Raw genomic sequence first — 13,189 nt, 5'->3', positions numbered from 1 at the left:
TCAGAACCTTTTGTCGAAGACCAGAGGGCATAGCATTAAGGGCAGTGTGGCAAAGTTTAAAGAAAATGGCTAGGGTAAGTATTTTTACACAGAGAGAATGGTGGGTGCCTGGAATGCTCTGCCAAGTGTGGTTGCGGAAGCAAATACTATGGTGGCGTTTAAGAGGTTTTTAGTTGGGCACATGGCTATGCTGGGAATGGAGGGATATGGATCACGTGCAGGCAGAGGAGATTAACTTGACATCATGTTCGGCACAGACATTGTGGGCTGAAGGATCTGTTCCTGTGTTCTATGCTTTCTATACCAAAATGATAACTTCACATTTTTCCACATTATATTCCACGTGCCATATTTCCACACATTCACTCAGCTTGTCCAGTTCCCCTTGAATTCTCTTTACATTCTCTTCCATACTCTCAATCCTGGCTAGGTTAGCACATTGAAAGCCCATCAACTTGGAGGAGAATCGGTATCTATATACTAAATCTCTCGTTTGTTTGTTCGTTTGTTCCTGAACTACAGCCAAAACGGTACATGATAGCGCGACAATTTTAGGCCCACCTTACTCACCATCGTCCCTTTGGTGCTAATGGAAGAAGGTTCATTGAAATCGGTGTTATATTTTTTAAGTTATTCACATTTTAAAGTTTAAATCTATCTCCTGGGGGGGGGGGGGGGGGGGAAGGAGGGTGGGGGGGGGGGGGGAGGGAGGGAGGCGGGGAGGATAAGGGGGGTTGAGGGGGATGGAGTCAGGGGAAGGGGGGAGGGGGATGAAGGGAGGGGGAGGGGAGGGGGGAGGGGAGGGGTTAGCGGGAGGGAGGGGTGGGGTGGAGGGTAGGGAGGGGTGAAGGGGGGAGGAGGGAGGGGGGGAGGGGAGGAGTAGAGGGTGCTGCACCAATGCAGGAGAGGTTAGGGCCCAACGGGTCCGCTTGGTTTAACATTTATTAATATTGAGGAGATTCGCTATGTCAACGAATACTCTCTTGAACCTCTACAGATGTAGAACATGGACAGTGAAATAGATTATTTAAATATTATCTAAAAATATTTCAGATTATTAGAACACTTTAAAACTCAATGTTATATTTTCACTTTTCCATAAATGCCCCTTGATAACAAGATTATCAATTAACCCTTTCTTGGTGCACAAAACAAGAAGCAAATTAGCTTTCTTCCTGGTTGATTCACTTACATATCAATCAAGAAGAAGACCTTGTAGACGGTCCATGAAGCCATCTTTCACCTTATTTCAGCATATTTTACTTATCCAGCTATATGTAGGTTAAACTCTTCCATAATTACCCCATATTTATTACCTAGTTTCCCAATTATGTCCAACACCACAGTTATTGTTTGAGGGACCATGAATAACGTCTAAAATTGTTTACTGCATTTTATTATTTTTTAACTTGACCCAAATTCTACCATATGATGAAACCACACATGTTACACTGATCTCATTAACAGACGACTTCCTTTTCTTTTGTTTTCTGTGGTACTTAATGCTCAATTCCTGGCTTTGGTCACATTGCAGACACACTTGAGTAATGGCAATGTGGTCATACCTGATTACCTATATTATGATGGAGCATCTAAAAATCAAAAGGCAAGCGAGGAGGTTGTTGCGCCAGAGAACAATACAAAATGTCAATCCAGTCCCAAACCGGTTTGAACAAAAATGTCGGTCATTATGACGAGGTGCAACAGACTTTCATTTGTACATTGAAGAGGGAAAAATGTCTCCCAGGCTAAATACTATCATTAAGGCAGAGATTGAGGGCAAAAACGTTCAGAATTAGGTCAAACGTGCAAGGAATAAGTTAATTCACATAGAGGAAACTGGGCCAGATACTTACACAACATTATCAAACTTACAATCATCAATGCTTCATTTTATGAGGTAACAGAAAAATGCAATGGTATTTCAACTTACTGCCACTGGAAAACGCGAAAGTTATAAGTTTGCGCTTGGAAGTCAGGAGAGATGATTAAGTGATCATGTCTGAAGAAGGGTCTCAACCCAAAACGTCACCCATTCCTTCTCTCCAGAGATGCTGCCTGTCCCGCTGAGTTACTCCAGCGTTTTGTGTCTATCTTCGGTTTAAACCAGCATCTGCAGTTCCTACACATCTATATACTAAAACTCTTGTTTGTTTGTTTGTTTGTTCCTGAACTACAGCCAAAACGGTACACGATAGCTCAGCAATTTTAGGCCCAACTCACTCACCGTCATCCCTTTGGTGCTAATGGAAGATGCTTCGTTGAAATCTGTGTTATATTTTTAAAGTTATTCACATTTTAAAGATTAAATCTATCTCCTAGGGAGCGAGGGAGGGGGTGGAGGGAGGGGAAAGTTTTTTTTTGTTGCATGCCCTAGAGGGATATGGGTCAAATGCAGGCAAGTGGGACTAGTGTAGATGAGACATGTTGGTCGGTGTGGGCAAGTTGGGCCAAAGTGCCTGTTTCCACACTGTTTGACTATGACTTTCCAGTCAGCAAAAAAAACAAACTGTACATGATTACAATCAAGCCGTGCACAGTGTACAGATACAGGATAGAGGGAATGAACATTTAGAGTCATAGAGCCATACAGTGTGGAAACAGGCCCTTCGGCTGAACTTGCCCAAACAGGCCAACATGTCCCAGCTACACTAGTCCCATCTGCCTACGTTTAGTCCATATCCCTCCAAACCTGTCCTATCCATGTAGCTGTCTAACTGCTTCTTAAACGTTGGGATAGTCCCAGCCTCAACCATCTCCTCTGGCTGCTTGTTCCATACACCCACCACCCTTCGTGTGAAAAAGATACCCCTCAGATTCTTATTAAATCTTTTCCCCTTCACCTAAAACCTATGGCCTCTGGTCCTCGATTCACCTACTCTGGGCAATTCACTCTGTGCATCTACCCGATCTATTCCTCTCATGAATCTTTGCACCTCTATAAGACCACCCCTCATCCTCCTGTGCTCCAAGGAATAGAATCCCGCCTACAACATCTCAGACCATGTAATCCTGGTAACATCCTCGTAAATCTTCTCTGATCCCTTTCCAACTTGACAACATTTTTCTTATAACATGGTGCCCAGAACTGAACACAATACTCTAAATGCGACCTCACCAACATCTTAAACAACTGCAACATGACCTCCCAACTTCTATATTCAATACTCTGACTGATGAAGGCCAATGTACCAAAAGCCTTTGTGACCACTTTATCTACCTGCGACTCGACCTTTAAGGAGCCATGCACCTGCATGTAGAACATATAACCATATAACCATATAACAATTACAGCACGGAAACAGGCCCGTTCGGCCCTACTAGTCCACGCCGACCACTTTCTCTGACCTAGTCTCATCTACCTGCTCTCAGACCATAACCCTCCAATCCCCTCCCATTCATATACCTATCCAATTTACTCTTAAATAATAAAATCGAGCCTGCCTCCACCACTTCCACCGGAAGCACATTCCATACAGCCACCACCCTCTGAGTAAAGAAGTTACCCCTCATGTTACCCCTAAATTTTTGTCCCTTAATTCTGAAGTTATGTCCTCTTGTTGGAATCTTCCCCACTCTCAAAGGGAAAAGCTTACCCACGTCAACTCTGTCCGTCCCTCTTAAAATTTTAAAAACCTCTATCAAGTCCCCCCTCAACCTTCTACGCTCCAAAGAATAAAGACCCAACCTGTTCAACCTCTCTCTGTAGCTTAAGTGCTGAAACCCAGGCAACATTCTAGTAAATCTCCTCTGTACCCGCTCCATTTTGTCGACATCCTTCCTATAATTTGTACAATTTTAACATTACATCCCAACTTCTATATTTGATGCTCTGATTTATAAAGGCAAGCATACCAAACGCCTTCTTCACCACCCTATCCACATGAGATTCCACCTTCAGGGAACAATGCACAGTTATTCCCAGATCCCTCTGTTCCACTGCATTCCTCAATTCCCTACCATTTACCCTGTACATCCTATTTTGATTTGTCCTACCAAAATGCAGCACCTCACACTGATCAGCATTAAACTCCATCTGCCATCTTTCAGCCCACCCTTCCAAAAGGCCCAAGTCTCTCTGTAGACTTTGAAAATCTACTTCATTATTAACTACATGGACAGAGAAATAGATTATCTAAATACTATCTAATAATTTTTCAGATTAGAACTCATTGTTAAATTCTATCATATTTTCACTTTTCCATAAATGCCCCTTGATAACAAAATTATCAATTAAGCCTTTCATGGTGCACAAAACAAGAAGCAAATTAACTTTCTTCCTGGTTGATTCACCTACATACGAATCGAAAAAAAAACGTATACAGTCCATGACATCGTCTTTCACCTTATTTCAACACATTTTACTTATCCATCTATATGTCGGTTAAACTCTTCCATTATTACCCAATTGTTTATCACCTAGTTTCCTAATTCATGCCACGTTCAATACCACAGCTATTGTTTGGGGGACCATGAATAACGTCTACCATTGTTTACTGCACTTTGTTATTTTTTAACTTGACCCATATTCTGCCAGATGAGAAAACCACACATGATTCTTTGTCACTGTTAAACCCCTGTCCCACTTAGGCGACGTTTTAGGCAACCACAGGGGCCTAGGCTGTCGCCACACGGTCGCCGGGGTATCACCTGTACGGTCGTGAGTCGTCTCCAAAGAGGCGTAGCGTTTTTCTGGTCGCCGCTGGATTTTGAAATGTTAAAAAAATTTAGCCGACTGTTGGTTTAACGCCAATGATCGTAGCTTGACATCCCCTGATGCAGCCGCTGTCGTAGGTTGTCGCTAGGTGACGTAGGTTGTCGGACTTCGTTGAATTCCATTGGCGACTACCTACCGGTGTCAAAACCAGAGGCCAAAATGACGTGAATTGTCTTCAGTTGTCGCCGACACGGTCGTAGCTTGTCGTAGCTTGTCGCGGGTAGACGTAGGTCGACTTTGGTTGTCGTAGGATGCCGCCTGTGTGGTTGTAAGTTGCCGTAGGTGCGGTCGTAGGTGGACAACCTAAGTCGCGACGATTGGAGCGCTGGTTGTCGGTAGCTTGCTGTAGCTTGACATCAACTAGGTGGTAGGTTGTTGTAGCTTGTTGTCGACATTGTCGTAGGGGGGGTTTAGTCGCCAGTTTTTGGGCGAACTGCTACGACTATGACAGTCGCCGGCAGTCGCCTAATAAAATGCCTAAGTGGGACAGGCCTAACACTGATCTCATTAACAGACCACTACCTTTTATTTTGTTGTCTGTGGTACTTAATGCTTAATTTACGGCTTTGGTCACGTTGCAGACACACTTGACCAATGGCAATGTGATCATACTTGACTACTTATATTATAATGGCGCATCTAAAAATCAAAAGGCAAGCGAGGAGGTTGTTGCGCCAGAGAACAATACAAAATGTCAATCAGGTCCCAAACCGGTTTGAACAAAAATGATGACGTGCAACAGACATTCATTCGTACATTGAAGAGAGCGAAATGTCTCCCAGGCTAAATAGTATCATTAAGGCAGAGATTGAGGGCAAAAGCGTTCAGAATTAGGTCAAATGTGCAAGGAATAAGTTAATTCACAGAGAAGAAACTGGGCCATATACTTACACAATATTATCAAACTTACAGTCATCAATGCTTCATTTTATGAGGCAGCAGAAAAATGCAATGGTATTTCAACTTACTGCCACTGCAAAACGCGAAGGTTATAAGTTTGCACTTAGAAGTCAGGAGAGATGATTAGTGAACATGTCTGAAGAAGGCTCTCGACTCAAAACGTCACCCATTCCTTCTCTCCAGAGATGCTGCCTGGCCCGCTGAGTTACACCAGCTTTTTGTGTCTATCTTCGTTTTCAACCAGCATCTGCAGTTCCTTCCTACACACAGCATTTAAAAATACCTCTTGTAAACTTTAGTGGGTTTGTGAATTATTTGTCATGCTATATATTTGTTCTTAGTGTAATGGATGGGTACGTCTATTCCGAGTTACTAAACATGCAAAATCGAACATTCAAATCGATGTACGAGATGACTACATCCATGGAAACGGTCTCCGAGAATGGAGGGAGCTTTGGGCAGCATGGTATGTATACAGAATATGAGCCTACAGCAGGAGGAATAAGTCCAATATTGACTCCATGTCAGTATAAGTATTGTGGCGAATGCATCAGGTGAAAAATGTCACTACCATTAGTACTGGAGAGCATAAATTCGGCATGGTAGATGGGGAGTATCAGGGGGTTTTGGGGGGAATCTTTTTACCTGGAAGGTGGTGGCTGCCTGGAATGCATTGCCCATGAGAGCGGTAGAGGTGGAGTTGCTGATGGCAGTTAGCAGCGTGCCTCGATGAATACTTGAACTGCCTAGGCATGGAAAGCTACAGGTTGAGTGATAAATCGGAGCCAGTTAATTAGGGCATTATTTCTTCAGTTTAGTTTGGTTTAGTTTAATTTCACTTTTCCCTAAATGCCCCTTGATGACAAGATTATCAATTAACCCTTTCTTGGTGCACAAAACAAGAAGCAAATTAGCTTTCTTCCAGGTTGATTCACCTACATATCAATTTTTTTTAAACCTTGTATACAGTCCATAAGGTCACCTACATCCCCCAGCTCGATAACACTCCCCAGAGCCCTACCATTCACAGAGTAGTTCTTGCCCATGTTAGACTTCTCAAAATGCAACACCCCACATTTCTCTGTATTAAATTCCATCAACCATTCCTCAACCCACCTGGCCAATCGATCAAGATCCTGATGCAATTTTTCACAACTATCTTCACTATCTGCAAAACCACCCACTTATGTATCATCAGCTAACTTGCCAATTTTTGCCATGTATGTTCTCATCCAAATCATCAATGTAGATGACAAACAGTAACGGGCCCAGCACCGCACCCCGAGGCACCACCACCAGTCACAGGCCTCCAGTCCGAGAGGCAACCTTCCACCATCACCCTCTGCTTCCTTCCATAAAGCCAATTTTCTATCCATTCAGCTATCTCGCCTTGGAACCCATGTGATCTAACCTTCCACAGCAGCCTACCATGCGGAACCTTATTGAATGCCTTACTGAAATCCATGTACACAACATCTACAGATCGGCCCTCATTGACCTTTTTGGTCACGTCTTCAAAAAACTCAATCAGATTTGTGAGACACGACTGCCCACATACAAAACCATGCTGTCTATCCCTAATCAGCCCTTGCCCGTCCAAATGCCTGTATAACCTATCCCTCAGAATACCCTTTAGTAACTTTCGAACTACAGATGTTAAGCTCACTGGCCTCTAGTTGCCAGCATTTTCCCTGCTTGAATAGAGGCACAACATTTGCCACTCTCCAGTCTTCCGGCACCTCTCCTGTATTTAAAGACAACTCGTAAATTTCAGCCAGGTCTCCCGCAATTTCCTCTCTAGTTTCCCACAATGTCCTCAGATATATCTGATCAAGCCCTGGAGATTTGTCTACCTTCATACACAATAGCACCTTCAGCACCTCTTCGACCGTAACACTGACTTCTCTCAAGACACTTCCATTGACTGCCCCAAGATCCTCCGTTCTCCTGTCTTTCTCCTCGGTAAATACAGAGGAGAAATACTCATTGAGGACCATGCCCATCTCCTGTGGCTCCACACAGAGGTGACCGCTTTAATTCCGGAGGGGTCCCACTCTTGAGTTACCCTTTTCCCCCTTATGTATTTATAAAATCTCTTGATTTAGTGCAAAATAAATTCCAGGAAAGTCCGATTAGAGATAGTCGGAGGGTCTCCAATGAGGTAGACAGTAGGTCAGGACTGCTCTCTAGTTGGCGATAGGATACTTCAGTTGCCTGATAACAGCTGGGAAGAAACGACCCCTGAATCTGGAGCTGTGCGTTTTCATACTTCTGTACCTCTTGCCTGATGGTAGAGGGGAGAAGAAGAAGTTTTTTTTCGAGAAGGGGTGAGACTGGTCCTTGATTATTCTGGTGGCCTTGCCGGGGCAGCTTGAAGTGTACGTGTAAGGGAGGGTGGTATGCCTTGCGTTCACGCTTGCTCCATAGGCACCTGTAGTAACTTATTTCATAGAATGACTCTATTCACATTATTCTGCTTGTGGCAGCTCTTTGTCGGAATTAACAAGTAAAAACCCCTGCCCCCCACCCCCCTGCCCCTCTCCACCCCCCACCCCCCTCCCTCCACTTTCTCAGATGCTTTGTTTTATTCCATAAGGTATTGACCAATTCTGTTGGAAAGCTGCTATTGAGCATACTGCCACCACCCTACCAGGAAATGCACACCACTTCACCAGCACCTGCAGTCCATAAAAACTCGTTACACACGTTCCCTCTGCATTTTGTTTATCCCTTGCCAATTTTTTATAAAATCTTTCACGTGATTTAGCGTCTTAATCTAAATCTCTCGGCCTCTGTGACCCAAACAACAACCCTACCTTCTTCACATGTGAATCATCCCTGGCACCATTCCAATACATCTCCTCTGTCCCCTCTCTTATGTTTTGTTTTGTTTAGTTTAGTTTAGTTTAGAGACACAGTATGGCAACAAGCCCTTCGGCCCACCGAGTCCGAGCCTACCAGTGATCCCACACATCAATACTATCCTACACACACTGGGGACAATTTGCAATTATACCAAGCCAATTAACCTACAAACCTGAACGTCGTTGGTGTGTGGGAGGAAACTGAAGATCTCGGAGAAGCCCACGTGGTCACGGGGAGAACGTACAAACTCCATACAGACGGCGCCCGTAGTCAGGATCGAACCCGGGTCTCGGGCGTCGCAAGCGCTGTAAGGCAGCAACTCAACCGCTACGCCACCTTCTCAAAGAGTAGAGCTAATAAATGAGTGACGTTTCGGGTCGAGACCCTTCTTCAGTCTGAAGAAGGGTCTCGACCCGAAACGTCACCCATTCCTTCTCTTGCGAGATGCTGCCTGACCTGCTGAGTTACTCCAGCATTTTGTGAATAAATCGATTTGTACCAGCATCTGCAGTTATTTTCATATATGAGCTAATAAATGAAATGTGCTGCAACAGAAGTTGAGTAATTTCTTAATAGTTTTTACATTAGTTGTAGCTTTTGCACATTCTACACCTATTCATAAAGAACAGGGCTTATTTTACCAGCCTTTCTGATTTAGATTTTTAGATTTTTTTTTAGAGATGCAGCGCGGAAACAGGCCCTTCGGCCCACCGAGTCCGTGCTGCCCAGCGATCCCCGCACATTAACACTATCCTACACCCACTAGGGACAATTTTTACATTTACCCAGTCAATTAACCTACAAACCTGAACGTCTTTGGAGTGTGGGAGGAAACCGAAGATCTCAGTACAGATGGCGCCCGTAGTCAGGATCGAACCTGACTCTCCGGCGCTGCATTCGCTGTAAGGCTGCAACTCTACCACTGCGCCACTGTGCCGCCATTTGTCACCTTAAAGTATTTCTCATTATTCCTACAATCGTATGATATTGTACAGTTTATCTTCCATTGCCTGCCTACGTTCTTCCTACCAAAATGTTATCATTTTGTCTTGAATGCGCCCATTTGACCAGTCTGCCTACCTGTGCTGCCCTAAACGTGATGCCATGTTGTTTTATTACATTTATAAGTTTCTTGCCATCGGCCGAACCTTGAACGTTTACCCCGCGGGTTCGAATTCAGATCACGAATGCCTCTCTGTGAGGGCGGCGGAAGACCTTGGTGGGATATTGAAGGGTGCACAGTGTGAAATAGACTGGGTGGGATATTGGAGAGAAGGGTGGGAAGGAGAGAGGAATTAGACTGGGTGGGATATTGTAGGGTATGAGGGAGACTCAAAACAAATTGGTTGGGAGATTAAGAGTGCAGGCTTTGGAATGGAATGGAATGGAATACTTTATTGTCACACGTGACAAGGCACAGTGAAATTCTTTGCTTGCGTACCCAATGTGTACAAACAGCGGCCACCTGCAGCGCTGACAAAGTTACAAAGTACGCCGGCTCCCCCTTTGTTCCCCCCCCCCCCCACAGCGGTCCTCCCCCAAGCCGGGTCCCCATTGTCCTTTGTTTCCCCTCCCTCCCCACTGTTCATTGTTCTCCCCCCCCCACAGCGGTCCCCCCCAAGCCGGGTCCCCATTGTCCTTTGTTTCCCCTCCCTCCCCACTGTTCATTGTTCTCCCCCCCCCCCCCCCACAGCGGTCCCCCCCACGCCGGGTCCCCATTGTCCTTTGTTTCCCCTCCCTCCCCACTGTTCATTGTTCTCCCCCTCCCCCACGGCGGCCCCCCCAGGCTCTCATCAACCATCAACCGCGAGCCAACCCGCGAGGCATCGCCACCACCGCGAGGTTTCACCACCGCGAGGCCCATCGCTGCGAGGTCTCACCGCTGCCGCTGAGGCCCCACTGTTGCCGATGCCCCACTTGGGTATGAGAGAGAGTTTCAGATTATACGGGGGTGGGGGGGGGGGGGGGGTGATATAGAAGGTTGTAGCATCTGAGGGAGAGAGGGTGATGTTTAGAGGGTGTGAGGAAAGGGGAGAGTGGGATTAGACTGCGCTGGATTCTGAAGAATATGGAGAATGAGATACCAGTAGAGTACGATTGCGCAGGATTTTAATTAAATTGTAGAAATTCCCGAGCGAAGGAAATAAATTACTAATGCACACAGGAAGCAAAGGATAGCCCCAGAGATCAATCCCATTGCCTTTCCTTAAACTCTAGTGGAAGATATGAACCTAAAGGATGAGAGTGGTTATCAATCCCAGTGCAATTAACATAAATCCTGACCGGCAAAGATAATTTCCAGGCACATGATGTGAGATTGAACACAGAACGTGAATGTGAGGGGCATTCATTCAGAGATCGTGAGAAAGGATGGAGAGGGGGCGGGGCACAGGATAGATGGTCCATTTACCTCAGGTCAAGTTTGATTCCATCCTGTAATTAGTGCTGGCAGACACTCTTTGGATTACAAGGACCTTCACTGCCAGCACCAACAATCATGCAGTGTGTGTACCTAGTCCCACTCCACCACCTTTAATCATCTATGCAAGTCCAAGTACAGATACAGTGCGGAGCCAGTTCAATTCCTCCCCACCGCACCACAAACAAGATCTCACCTTCCTGGCATCGTGGAGACATTCAGCATGGAAGGCCCTCAAACCAACTGATTGTCCCAACCATCCACCACCCACGTACACTTACCCCACCTTCCATTTTTTAAATTCTCCCCATAAGTTACAGTCAACTTCCATCAGTTTCAACCACTCACTTACACACTAAGGGGCAACTTAAAGTGGCAAATTGGCCGGCAAGTCATTGAGATGTGGTAGGAATCCGATGCATGCAGAGGAAACAAACGTGGTCATAGGGAGAGTGTGCAAACTCCACACAGACAGCACTAGAGATCAGGATTGATCCCCAGTCCCTGGGCACTATGAAACTAGCTGTATTGCTATGCCATCCCAGTTCAGTAAAACCTTCATTTGAGTGCGCCTCCACAAACCCCTCTAATAAATTGGTACAACCATTTACTTCTTTGATTGGCTTCCATAATATCATTTTGAAAATGTAAGAAATAGCATCTCTTATCCTTAACGGTTAAAATCAATCTTGTAACTCGATGATTGCCATATCCTAAGATTATCATGAGGAGAAAATAGACCCAGAAGCCTGGCGAACCAGACATCTCAGTTTGTACCATGAAGGGTTAAACCCATCTGAAACTTACATTAGCAAGTTCTACAAGTGCAAGAATACCTTGGGCGCTCTGAGTTAATGCCTTACCAGAAATGCCTGACAGGCTCACCCACATTTCTGAAGGCCCAGATAATTGTTTTCTTGTTTTTTTCCATTTACAACCAGGGGTTTCGTTTAGTTCAGTTTAGAGATGCAGCATGAAAACAGGCTGGGGCACCTACACATCCGGGGGAATTTTCAATGGCCAATTAATCTACAAACCCGCACCTCTGGGATATGAGAGAAAGCCGGAGCACCCGGGGCTGCACAATGGGGTAGCAGTAGAGATGCTGCCTTACGGCACAATGGGGTAGCAGTAGAGATGCTGCCTTACAGCACTTGCAGCACCAGAGACCCGGGTTCGATCCCGACTACGGGTGCTGGCTGTATGGAATTTGTACGTTCTCCCCATGACCTGCGTGGGGATCTTCGGTTTCCTCCCACACTCCAAAGACGTACAGGTTTGTAGGTTAATTGGCTTGGGTTTGTATACTTGGTATAAGTGTAAATTGTCCAACGTGTATGTAGGCTTGTGTTAATGTGCAGGAATGTGCTGGTCGGTGTGGACTCGGTGGGCCAAAGGGCCTGTTTCTGCGCTATCTCTCTAAACTAAGCTGAACTAAACCCGGAGGAAATCCACGCGGTCGCAGGGAGAACGTGAAAACTCCGTACAGAGAGCACCACAGGATCAGGATCGAACCCAAATCTCTAGCTCTGTGAGGCAGCAGCTCGACAGCTGTGCCACCCTGAGTTCCTCAGTCACAAAAACGATTCAATTATTTTATGTTTCAGACCACAAAGAATGTCAGTCACTTTAGAAAATGTTCCCTTTTGTTCTAATTTTGACTTTAATTTAGTACGGGAGTGAGATTGTAAGTCTTATTCTGGATTCAAAACTTCCTTTATAAATTGTCCAGGAAGACAAAATGTCATTGTTAATTTCCCCAAACTCCCAAAATATGTACAGAAGATGTTCCATTTCTTATAGCACTCCAGGTTATTAAAGCTCCAGTGAGGTTTATATATAAACAGCAAAAACAGTTTCAGGACTTAGAGTTGGAGGATCATAGAGTCATACGGATTGGAAACAGGCCCTTCGCCCAATTTATCATGCCAACCATGATCCCCCATTCAAACTAGTCCCATCGAGAGGGATTTGGATTATTTCTCTAAAAAATGTCCTATCCATGTACCTGTCCAAGTATCTTTTAAATGGTGTTTTTGTAGCTGCCTCAACCCTCTCCTCGAGCAGCTCGTTACATTTACCCACCGCCCTGTGAGAGATAAAGTTGCCCTGCAGGTTCCTATCAAATCTTTCCCCTGTCATCTTTAAACCTACATCCTCTGGTTCTTAATCCAGGAAAGCTTTAGAACGTCAAGAACATTAAAAAAAAAGACTTCGGGGCAATGGAGAAAACAATGGGGGAATTGAAACCAAACCATCCAGATTTTTCTTTTTGATTCCTTATTAGC

Source organism: Rhinoraja longicauda, unplaced genomic scaffold (assembly GCF_053455715.1).
Source record: "Rhinoraja longicauda isolate Sanriku21f unplaced genomic scaffold, sRhiLon1.1 Scf000646, whole genome shotgun sequence".
Classification (NCBI taxonomy): Eukaryota; Metazoa; Chordata; class Chondrichthyes; order Rajiformes; family Arhynchobatidae; genus Rhinoraja; species Rhinoraja longicauda.
Note: the sequence above shows the minus strand (reverse complement) of the source record.